General features: G+C 43.4%; 1 protein-coding gene across 1 annotated transcript in view; it reads right to left on the bottom strand.

The window, feature by feature from the left end:
• The window catches only part of LOC121008066 (caspase-8-like), a 72,216-nt gene extending 65,177 nt beyond the window's left edge, over window positions 1-7,039 (bottom strand). Inside the window, exon 1 of the mRNA XM_040440356.1 lies at window positions 6,952-7,039. The gene's annotated coding sequence lies outside the window, so the exon portion shown is untranslated. The remainder of the gene's footprint in view (window positions 1-6,951) is intronic.
• Window positions 7,040-12,558: the final 5,519 nt, after the last annotated feature.

Raw genomic sequence — 12,558 nt, 5'->3', positions numbered from 1 at the left:
GAAGTATTTAGAAACACATCTTCTAGCAATAGGCGGCCATGGCAACATCACAGAAAATAACAAAGCAATTAATAGGGGAAAGTTCACCCAAATAGCACCTTTTGTACTGAACATTTCCATTAATTATATGGGGGAACATCTCTACTAGGTCTATCATAGAGTAGTTTATTTGATTTTACTGAGACAGCGAGTGTCTGCAGTTTGTACATGCAACAGAACTCACATTTCTTTAAAGGATAACTGTCACACTTAGACCCTAATTTCAATTTTCATATATGTAGTTACTAATAACATGATATTCCAGAATCAGTTACTATTAGACTGACTTACCCCATATTTAATAAGATTCAGCCCTTAGCAACCAGTCTGCATAAAACTGCAATTTCACTATTCAGTTAAGATGGCCGCCACTGCCCTCACTCTGAGGCTAATCCCGCCTGCCCTCACTAGCCAGTAACAATAGCCCCCCAAAAGTGTCAGTAACCAGAGCCCTCCCCCCTAAAGGGTTAATCTCCTGCAGCACAGAGGGGTCCTCTTACCACATGTTGCTTTCATTTATACACTGAGCAGATGGCAGATCTCCCTTCCCTGGTCTGCGCTGCTTCAACTCTACTTCTCCAGCTCTGCTGAGTGAGGGAGTGTCTGCCAAGCACAGGGACAGGGAGAAGTGCACACAGCCCAGGCACTGTTATCAGCTGCTGGGGAGGACCTGGCTTTAATCATTTACCTACAGTCCCTGGCTGTCAGTAATCTGACCTTGCACGCAGCCTGCTTCTGCGTCCTCCGTCCTTCAACAGATAGACGGACCATGCCTAGCAACCTTATTTTAAGCAGAGGTAAAAGTAGGCAGTACAGGGAACAAAAATGTGGAATTAAGGGGTAATTGAATACACAGTGAAAAGTTTAAATAGGGCCACCAAAGTGATATTAATCACCACAATCCAATACTCCAAAAAAAAAAAAAATACGACAGTTATACTTTAAAGGTTCAAAACGTAAACTTGAGATGGGTAGCAATTATATTTTTGGAGAACAGTGGCTTTCTCCTTTAAGTCTTGACATGCACACCATTGTTGTTTAGTGTCCTCCTGATTGGGCAATTATGAACGCTAACATTAACTTAAAGGAAACTGTCACCTGGATTTTGGGTATAGAGCTGAGGACATGGGCTGCTAGATTGCCACTAGCACATCCGCAATACCCAGTCCCCATAGCTCTGTGTGCTTTTATTGTGTCAAAAAAACGATTTTATAGATATGTAAATTAACCTTAGATGATTCCTGTCTCCTCCATGCTTGTGAGATGAGTCCAGCGTTCTCTGACTCTGAGCCCAGCCACGCCCACTGTGAAGGAGCCCAGCACCACCCCACATCCTCCGAATCTCCTCCTTACTCCCTGATGTCACAAAGCTAGAGCACCGCAATTCGCGATCCGCGAGCTAGCGCATGCACAGTTCGTTCCCTGAGGCTGATACCAGCACAGGGAAAGAACACTATGCTGACACTGCGCATGCGCTAGCTTGCGCATTGCGAGATTAAGGTGCTCTAGATTTGTGACGTCAGGGAGCAAGGAGTAGATTTGGAGTATGCGGGGCGGTGCTGCGCTCCTTCACAGTGGGCGTGGCTGGGCTCCGGAAACATTAGTAGCCTCATTTGCATATATATAAAACCTTTTTGACACAATAAAAGCACAGAGAGCTATGGGGAATGGATATTGCGGATGTGCTAACAGCGATCTAGCAGCCCATATCCTCAGCTCAATATCTAAAATCCAGGTGACAGGTTCCCTTTAAGGCCTTAAATTGCTTAAAGGGAACCTGTCATGTGGATATTTGATTATAATCTAACTAATTATATACAATTATTAACTACTAAAAAGTATCAGAGATGTATTCACTTACTGGTGTGACAGATGGTTACCACATAATATACACACAAAGATGCCGCATGCTAATTTGATTAAGCTAATTTGAGTCCAGCGTGATGTCATTGAGTCCAGTGTATATTTAATTCAGAGCTATAGCCACTCCCCTGCCCACCTGCTGCAGATTCATATGGAAAAAACTGTCATTCAGCAGCAGGTGGGCGGGGAGAGTCAGGAGCTCATGAATATTCAGGACTCATCATTATCAGCTGGAGCTTTTCAATACAAGATGTTGGCAGATTGACTGGGTCAATTAAAGAAAGTGACCCAGCATTTTGCTAAGAGAATCAGTCACTTATTTATGTTGCCCTTAGTTAGAACACCATAAAACTGGTGACAGGTTCCCTTTAAGCGTATGTTCACACAGATATTCAGAGTTCAGTGTGGGAGCAAGTGGTAAGCTTGCCATTATTTTTATTTTAGACCATTCAGGGGCATGTTGTGATTTTTTTATTATATCAGACAACCCCTTTAAGGGTATACATTTGTTTTCATGCTTTCTTATAATACCAGTCATCAGAAATAACTTTCTTCATTATACTATGAATGTGGGCTGTAATATATCTGTAGCCGAAGTACTAATTATCTGGTTTCCATCAAATTCTGTGTAAATATAGTCACTGCATCCAATATCTCTCCCATCATTTATTTATACCCAGGACTGTGATGAGGGGACATCCTCATCCTCAGACTATGGAACTCTCAGCCTGAGGAGGTGGTGATGGTGAATTCACTAAAAGAGTTCAAGAGGGGCCTGGATGTATTTCTGGAGTGTAATAATATTACAGGTTACAATTTCTGGAGAAGGGTCGTTAATCCAGGAAGTTATTCTGATTGCCTGATTGAAGTTGTGAAGGAATTTTTTTCCTTCACTAAAAAAGCAATCTTGTTTGTTCAAACAAAGTGATAAGTCATAGTTGCCTGAGGCGTACACACATACGTGGAAACCTTTGTTCTACATTGTCTATTTTATGGTCCAACCACTTGGAATGTGTAGAGTCAGCTATGACTACCTATTTACCAGCATGCGGATCATTTTTGCAAATTCAAATCCACAACACGGTGTGGATTGTGCTGTAAATATGTGTCAAGATCTGCACAGATTTTCTTATAGACTAGCTCTGTAGACCTTGCCTAAGGCCTAATGCACACGATTTTTGAGGTTCGCAAACCGCGGATCCGCAAAAAACGGAAGCTGCCCGGGTGCCTTACGCAATTTGCGGAACGGAACGGGCAGCCCATTGTAGACATGCCTATTTTTGTCTGCAAAACGGACAAGAATAGGACATGCTATATTTTTTTGCGGGCCTCCGAACGGAGCAATGGATGCGGACAGCACACGGAGTGCTGTCCGCATCTTTTGCGGCCCCATTGAAGTGAATGGGTCTGCACCCGAGCCGCAAAAACTGCGGCTCGGATGCGGACCATAACTACGGTCGTGTGCATGAGGCCTAAGTCACAGGTTTTCTGTGAGTTCGATATTGGTGGCCAGTTCTCAGGATAGGTCATAAGTATCTGATAGATGAGGGTATGACTCCTGACGACCCACGATCAGCTTTTTGAAGGGGGTGCAGTGCTCTAGAAAGCGTTGCTGCCTCTTCCTAGGCCAGTGATGTCACATTTATTAGTCACATCTTACATAGTTTCGCAAAATACAAATGCAATAGCACTCTGCAACCAGCATTCTGCCCTGCCTCTATGCTGGATGAGGCATTGGTGTACATTTTGGCCAAAGCGTAATAAGCCACTCACCACGTCAAGGTCGCCTCTATGGAGTGGTTCCTAACACTAGTTCCTACCTGTTTATGGGCCATGACAGCCACACAAAGTCCAGGGAATGCAGGTGCAGCATGCACGCCAAGCACACTCTGCTTTTAACCCCATCCGGTGCCATTACAGCTTTCATCGGATCCAGGGATGCAAGTACCAACATGCATGCTGAGCCCACTATATACTTCTCCTGGAGCCAAATGGCTACTGGTAGGTGCTATATAAGCAGACTCAGTTTTATACTGACTTTAAAACCAGCCTCCAGGACAGATTGACTGGTCAGGTGTGCATGACTGCATGGAGATCGCCACGCCTCCAATATATACTACAAAGAAAAAATGTGGATGATTCAGTCAGCACAACCCTGTATGCAGGTGCACATCGCTATGGCGAAATACATATACAAACGCAAAATACAAATGCAATAGCACTCTGCAACCAGCATTCTGCCCTGCCTCTATGCTGGATGAGGCATTGGTGTACATTTTGGCCAAAGCGTAATAAGCCACTCACTCACCATAGTTTATTTGTAGCTCAGTCCCATTCAATGACTTTGTTGTACAACATCTGTTGTACAATGTATGATGATGTGCTCTGTGGTCAGATGCACATCGATTAGATATTAATGACCTATCCTGAGAACAAGCCATCAATACTGAACTTTCAGAAAAAACCCTGGCATTGAACCATGGGCAGCATGAATTCACATGATAGAGAGTTATATTCTGTTTTGAAGCACAGCAGCATTTCAGAGAAGACATAGGGCCAGATTTATCATTACTCTGACAGCTCACTCCACTTTCACATATGGCTAAAGTCAGTTTTAGCCAAGTCAGATTTATGATCGGCCCTTTAAGACTGTAATAAATGTGGTTTGACGGTAGCAGTTTATTCTTCAGTAAGCAGCTTTAAAAAAGTCGCATGTTTTTACGAAAAAGTCGCATGTTCTAAAGTCTCATTAGATAAGCATGGTACTCACTGGAGTGAAATTGCGCATTTTGCGACTTTTTAAATAGTCCCAATAGTAAATCTGTCTAGAGATTAATTTACATAAGAAAACACACCCACTTTCAGAAAACTGGCTAGCATAGTGCAAAGCAGAAAAAAGTCGCAAATTTGTGCGCAGTTTTAGCGTTTGCGCATTTTTTTGCGACTTTTTCACTCTATTATTCTGACTTGAGCTAATGATAAATCTGGCCCATAGTTTAAAGAAATGAGCCAGGAACAGGGAGATGAGTCCATTGTGCTCCTTTTCCCACCCTGCTTGGAAACATTGACACGTCTCTCCCTGTTAATTAATTTACAAAAAGAAAACTTATTTTAGGCTAGATTTACATCTCCAGTTGACTTTAGCCTTTTCTGTTCCGGTCTCAGAGAGAGAGAAAAAGACACACTAGATCCAACATAGATGGGACACCAATGATGATCTGAGGGACTCAGTTCACTATAATGTGGTCCATCTGGTTTCCATTATGGTGACAGTCAAAATAGTGCAAAATGCTGCAGTGTTTAGGCATTTTTGCTGGATTCTGTCATAGAGGATCCTAACAGATCCTCCACCACATATTTGAACCTAGCCTTACAACTCTTTCTTTCAACGTGAATTCAAAAGATTTGACGATAAATAAGGTTACACGGGCTAAGTGAATAAATATTTTTACTAAATGTGATAAAAATGTAAAACAGACAAATCACATACAAAGTAGTAAAAGTAAATAACAATCACTGGCCTGCAACACAATACAATATGGCCAACATCCCATGGAGAGAGATAGAGACCTTACAACATCCTACTTGGATGATGTTCTCGGGTGAGTTCCACTTTGTTCTTGTGCACAAAAGTTTATACCTTTCTGCCCCTCCTCTTAAGGATATCCAGTGTGCAGCACATATGTCTGAGATAATCACTCAGGAATGAAGCCTTCTCAGCACAATAGTTTTGTTTTTATATGTGTAACTATTCCTAACTCACTACATTGCAAAGAATATAAAAGGTGATATAATCAGTACCAATCAGAACCAATCAGTTCTTAATTATGTAAACACACTATCTGGCTACTATTGAAAACAATAAAAATTGTACAATCTCTGTGCACTGAGTTTCCCCTACTGGTGGCTGATGGAAAATGCAATGAATTTACACTATGTAAGGAATAGGAGAAGCCGTTCAGTGCAGCATCTAAGGGGTTAAAATGTCAGGATCAGATGTAGCGCGACCCTGGCAAAGTGAGTGCGGTGCCAGCTGTGTAATAGAGTTGGCGACCAAGAGTGATCGTAATAGTACAATGCTGAGGCCTAACTACTTACTTAATTTGTCAAAACCACAGCAAAGTCCCCACAACTGTCAAAATTATATTTAAGCTGGGTTAACACAAAGAGTTTAATGCATTTTTCACTAGTTTTTTATGGTCAAAAACACTGCAGCCAGATTTTTCTTTAAAGTCTATAGCAAAATATGTAAAAGTCTACATGTAGTTCTATCCATTTAACCCCCTTGGATGCCACAGTCAATAGTGACTGCAGTATCTTAGTTATTAGGGGACCCTTCAGTTAACCCATTGCCTGCCTTGCACCACAATGGATGCTTTGGCAGCTAGGGGCCCTCTCAATGGCCCCCCAGATCTGCCATTATTAGGATGCAAGTTGACAGCAGGCTATACAAAAGTATTGCACGTATTACAAAAACGATCAAGAAATTGCATGTCAATAATTGTAAAATAAAGTTACATAAAAGTTATAATAAAAAAACACAAAACCCCTTTCCTGTTTTATAATGTAACAAAAAACCCTGCAAATTATTATTGTCACAACTGCTGTTTTTGCCTATCCCCCCAGAAAGCTGAATAAAAAGCAATGGTCAATAAAAACATTGCACAGTTGTTATTTATTCATTCCCCTAGAAAGAGAGAAACAAATTAAAACGTTATGGCTTTTGGATGGTGGTGATAAAAATAGATTCAAAAAAATATTGCTGTGTCATAAAGGCCAAAACTAGCCACAGCATTAAGGGGTTAACATAAGTGATTCCTCTAATATCAGTATCCCAAGTGAAAGAATCAATCATTCCTCAAAAAAGCACAAAGATTGTTCTTGACACGTTTGGGTTACAGATGAGTTTTATTTCTACAGACACTGCATGTACGGTAACACTGTAGATAAATGTATGGCTCGGCATACAGGTTTCACTTGTGCCGTATGTGCTAGTGCAGGATATGTAGTCAGCAGTCAGAATGACCAGGCACTCTTAGATATACTCACTGCAGGGTATTCCAGCCGTGTATCGTCAGGTCCACACCCTATACATACTGTATGTGCTCCTGCCAGTAACACTGACAGTATCAAGTGCTGGAGGATGGCAGAACTCACACGTGACGCCTCCAGGAAACAGGAGGGCCAAGTAGCAGTACTTTGCTCGTCAATAAGGAAGGAAATAGTTTTCACATTTGTTTTGATGAACCATTCTACCTAAAAAAAGATTACTGCTGATTACTTGCAGCTGAGAAGTAGTAGTGTAGTTTCTCAAAAAAGAGGTCAGCCTGTACTCCCAGGAGGTCTCAGTTTTCTTCTGGAGCGTCCTGGAATATACAAATACATAATTTGAAACATTTAAGCCCCCAGGTCTGTCCCTGAAATTCCCAGGAAACTCCCACAACCAGCCCCTTCCTCCCACTTTCGCCTCTTTCCTGGGATTGTTGCCAACTAAGAAGTTGGTAAGAACGGCAGAAGGGCCCAATGCACATGGCTAAGTTACAGATCCCTGTGGTATGTATCTGCAATATGGCACCCTAACCTTGCTATGGGCCTATACATCAGGACACTGTGTGCCACCTTACTGAGCTGTGCACATGAGCCCTAATACAAATGAGCTAAGGTGATAGGGAATCAGTCTGTGACTAAAATAATCTGTGTACATTCAGTGACCCACATTGCCATAATCATGGTTTATTTGGGGAGATTTATCAAAAATAGTGCAAAGGAAAACTGTCTTAGTTGCCCATAGCAACCAATCAGAGTGATCCTTTCATTTTCCAAAGGATCTCTGAAAAATGAAACGTTAATTCTGATTGGTTGCTATGGGCAACTAAGCTACTGTGCCCCAAAATCTGGAGCAAAATGTCTCCTCTCATTTTAGACATATTTATGAAGCAAATGGGACAAAAAAAGAATAAGCCACTGTGCCTCACCATTGAGGTGTGTGGTTTAATGGGAAAGGGATGTGGCTTAGTGGAAAAGAGAGTGGCTTAAGATGCGCCATTTTTCATTTAAAATGCACAAAATTTAGGCATAAAGGGGCACATTCATTCAAGAGAACACAGACTTGGGCTACAAGAGCTCTGCAGAGCTGGAATCTTTATTCTTATGATGCCACTTGTTTGGACATTGTACCCAGGTCTTAAGGATGCCTGAGTCCATGTTTTTTCAGTCCACATTGCTAGAGAGAGTAAAACTAACCCTAAAATGTTCTTTAATTATATAAATGGTAAAACGTTTAAACCTGAAAGTGTTGGTCCTTTGCAGAGTGATGAGGGAGTTGTAGACAGGAGATGAGGAGAAAGCAAATCTATTAAATATTTTTTTTCTCCACTGTATTTACTGAGCAAAATAAACTGTTAGATGAAAAGCAGAGTGTTAAAGCAAATACCCCATTAAAAATGGCCTGTCTGACCCAGGAAAAAGTGCAGGTATCCAGAGACCAGATGGCATACACCCCTGTATCCTAAGAGAATTAAGTAATGTCATAGACAGACCCTTGTTTTTGATAATTAAGGGCTATAATGACAGGGGGTGTTCTGCAGGATTAGTGCTTAACAAATGTGGTGCCAATATTGAAAAAGGGGTCAAACACCGAGCCTGGAAACTATAGGAAGGTAAGTTTAACATCTATCGTAGGTAAACTGTTTGAAGGTTTTCCAAGAGATGCTATTCTAGAGTATCCCAATGAAAATAAGAATAAAATGCTGTATCAGTTTCTATGAGGACCATGGCGAATCAATGGATGTCGTATGACACTGTACCACATAAAAGGTTAGTATATAAAATGAGAATGCTCGGACTGGGAGAAAATGTCTGTTTTTGGGTAAGTAACTGGCTCAGTGATAGAAAACAGAGGGTGGTTGTTAATGGTACACAGGCTTCGCAGTGCTTCCGTTGGCTTCGATCCATGCCTCTGCTCCACACCGCTCCGTATCTTGCGAAATGCGGACCCATTCCAGTCAATGAGTCAGCATCTGTGATACAGAGCTCACACGGCTGGTGCTCATATATTGCGAACCCACTGTTTGCAGTCCGCAATATGGGCACCACCGCCATGTGGTCGTGTGCATGAGCCGTAAAACTGCATTTGGTACATGCATTTTTTCCCTAGTTTTTTTCATGGTTTTCCACTGTATGTTCAGTCCCGTGCAGCTGTGCCCTTAAGGACTTTGGACGTACCGGTATGCCATGTTTCCCGAGTCCTTAAGGACCCAGGACGTACCGGTACGTCCTAACTTTAAAACTACATTGCGGCGCGGCGTGGGTTAATCGGAACAGGATGTACGTTAAAATCATTCAGCGGGCATCCTGTCAGCAGTTTGCTGCATTTCCGGTCCATTCGGATCTCCTGTGACCCGATGAACCGGAAAAGGACGGTGGACGGTGATCGGTGGTGTGATCACACACCACCAATCACAGTCCGAGCATTTGGGGGCGGTGGTGCTGTCCTTGGTGCTGGCGGTGCTGTCCTTGGTGCTGATTGGTGCGGGGAGAGAGGCGGGAGATTCAAACTCCCGGCGCTCCTCTCTCCCCTCCTCTTCCTGCTGCTGCACCTGCACTGTTCTGCACCAGCTCCTGCGAACCCCCCGTCTGCACCCATCACCCTCCAGGTAGGTTAGGGTCAGTGAGGGAGAGGCACGATTAGGCAGGAATAGAAGGGACAGCTCTTTGTTCCACATATTTTACTCTATGCCCGTGTTTGGTCTTTGCAGTTGATTTGCGACTCACCATTTACTATGTATACATATGTGATCTGTGGGTAGGTTATTATACCATACACATTCCGTTGATCCCATACATTCTTGCATCTCTGACCGTTGTGTTCCTCCCAGGGTGGCGCTGTCTTTTCCTTTCCCTACTTCCTTTTGTCCCCTGTCTTCTGGCATCACATGCATGTAATTGCAATTTTAATTATGTTTTGTTATATTACAATAAAATTTAATATTTACAACATTTACCATTTGGCACCTTGAGCTCCATTTTTCTTTGTTGTTCTGCCATTGTACTCGGGAGCTTGTGCCGAGTTATTTCTCAGGGGTGTCTTTGTGAATACATTGGGTGAGCACCACCCCCTTTTCCCTTTCGGCACTCCTGGGGTCTTCTCCCCTTTTTCAACGTACTGTTAGAGTTGTGATTCTCTAGGACCTTAGATGACATCATCACCATGTGACCAGTAACCTAGCAATATGAGGTCATCAAGGTCCTTTCTACCAGGAGTGTTGCTGTAGAAGTTTGCCTTAACTGTGGAGCTTTTTTTGTGAAGATTACATCAGAAAAAGGTGACAGTGGCTGTTATGCTAATATACTGTAAACTACTGTATAGTGGGGTGCTGTATACTGTGGGGGCTGTATACTGTGGGGGGCTGTATACTGTATGCTGTGGGTGCTGTATATTGTGGAGTGCTATACTGCTGTACTGTATAGTGTGGGGGGCTGTATACTGTGGGTGCTGTATATTGTGGAGTGCTATACTGCTGTACTGTATAGTGTGTGGGGCTGTATACTGTGGGTGCTGTATATTGTGAAGTGCTATACTGCTGTACTGTATACTGTGGGGGGCTGTATACTGTATACTGTGGGTGCTGTATATTGTGGAGTGCTATACTGCTGTACTGTATACTGTGGTGGGCTATATACTGTGGGGGGGCTGTATCGTGTATAGTTTGGGGTGCTGTATACGGTGAGGTGCTATACTGCTCTACTGTATACTGTGAGGTGTTATATATTGTGGGCTGCTATACTGCTCTACTATATACTGTGGGGTACTGTATAGTGTGGGGTGCTATACTGCATACTGTGTGGTGCTGTATACTGTGGGCTGCTATACTGCTCTACTATATACTGTGGGGTACTGTATAGTGTGGGGTGCTATACTGCATACTGTGTGGTGCTGTATACTATAGGGTGCTATACTGCATACTGTGGGTTGCTGTATACTATAGGGTGCTATACTGCATACTGTGGGGTGCTGGGGTGCACTGTAACGCTAGGGTGAGCCGAGCCCTGGTCTCCTTCCTGCAGAGCGGTGCCCACTTCCAGCCTGAGCCCAGCTGCCCAGAGCACTGATCCTGAGCCGCTGGAGTCTTCAGAACTGGCAGTATTTACAGTCATTCACTGTACTCTACCAGATGTGTGGATTTTTTGTGTGTGTGTTGTGGTGGAGGGCATGATTGCCTGCTAAGGTGTGGGAAGGCGGGATCCAGGGGGCCTAAGTAAATTTTCTTCAATATTAAAGACGACTCTGGAGCAGACGAACCTGTACGCACAACAGTTCGTTGCTCAGCACCCGGGCTCCTTTTTGGTTAGACTCGGTGGCTGGACGCCGGTCAGTGCAGCCGAGATGAGGACGTTTTGGGGCCTCGTGCTGCACATGGGTCTAGTGCAAAAACACAGTGTCAGGCAATACTGGAGTGGGAACGTCCTCTACCAGACCCCACTCTACAGTATGGCCATGACACGCCCCCTGTTTGAGGCCATCCGGAAATGCCTGCCTATAAGATACGGCTGGTCATCGATCACTTCGGGGCCAAATTTGCGCAGGCCTACGTACCTGGAAGGGAGGTCGTGGTTGATGAGTCTCTCGTTGCGTTCAAGGGGAGACTCAGTTTCCGCCAATACATTCCCATTAAGCGGGCGAGGTATGGCGTGAAAATGTACAAAATTTGTGAGAGTACCTCAGGGTACACTTACAAATTTTGTGTGTACGAGGAACGAGATTCCCGTATTGAACCCCCAGAATGTCCCCCCACTCTGGGTGTTAGCGGGAAACTCGTGTGGGACCTTATGCACACACTGCTAGATAAGGGTTACCACTTGTACGTGGATAACTTTTATACTAGCATTCCCTTGTTCAGGTCCCTTGCCACCAGATCCACGTCCGCTTGTGGGACCGTGCGGAAAAATCAACGCGGCCTCCCTACCTACCCCCTCCAGGTACCTATCCCCAGGGGTGAGACCCGTGCCCTTACCAGTGGAAACCTGTTGCTGGTCAGGTATAAGGACAAGAGGGATGTCCTTATACTGTCCACAATCCACAGTAACCGCATCACCCCTGTCCCTGTTCGAGGTACTGCTGCAAAAAAAAAGAAAGAAGAAAAACGTGTAAAAAAAATAAAGTGTAATAGCGAGCGATCAAAATGTCACATGCACCCCGAATTAGTGCCGATAAAACCGCCATCTCATCCCGCAAAAAATGAGATAGTCGCTACGTTAGATAGTCGCCCAACAAAAAAAATAAAAAATGTAGCTCCCAGGCTATGGAGATACTAAAATATTTATTTTTTGTTCCTAAAATGATAATATAGTGTAAAATCTAAATAAATTTTAAAATGTAGACATATTAGGTATTGCCGCGTCCAAAAGAATCTGCCCTATAAAAATAACATTTGACCAAACCCCTCGGATGAACAGCATTAAAAATATAAAATAAAAACGGTGCCAAAACACCAATTTTTGGGCAAAATTTTCATTTGAATCCTTTTTTTCTGGTAATAAGGCAAGGGTTAACAGCCAAACAAAACTAAATATTTATTGCCCTGATTCTGCAGTTTGCAGAAACACCCCATATGTGGTCGTAAATGGCTATATAGCCACACGGCAGGGCATAGAACG

The sequence above is a fragment of the Bufo bufo genome, chromosome 7 (assembly GCF_905171765.1).
Source record: "Bufo bufo chromosome 7, aBufBuf1.1, whole genome shotgun sequence".
NCBI lineage: Eukaryota > Metazoa > Chordata > Amphibia > Anura > Bufonidae > Bufo > Bufo bufo.
The sequence above is the reverse complement of the archived record's forward strand: the minus strand, read 5'-3'. Positions and strand labels throughout refer to the sequence as shown.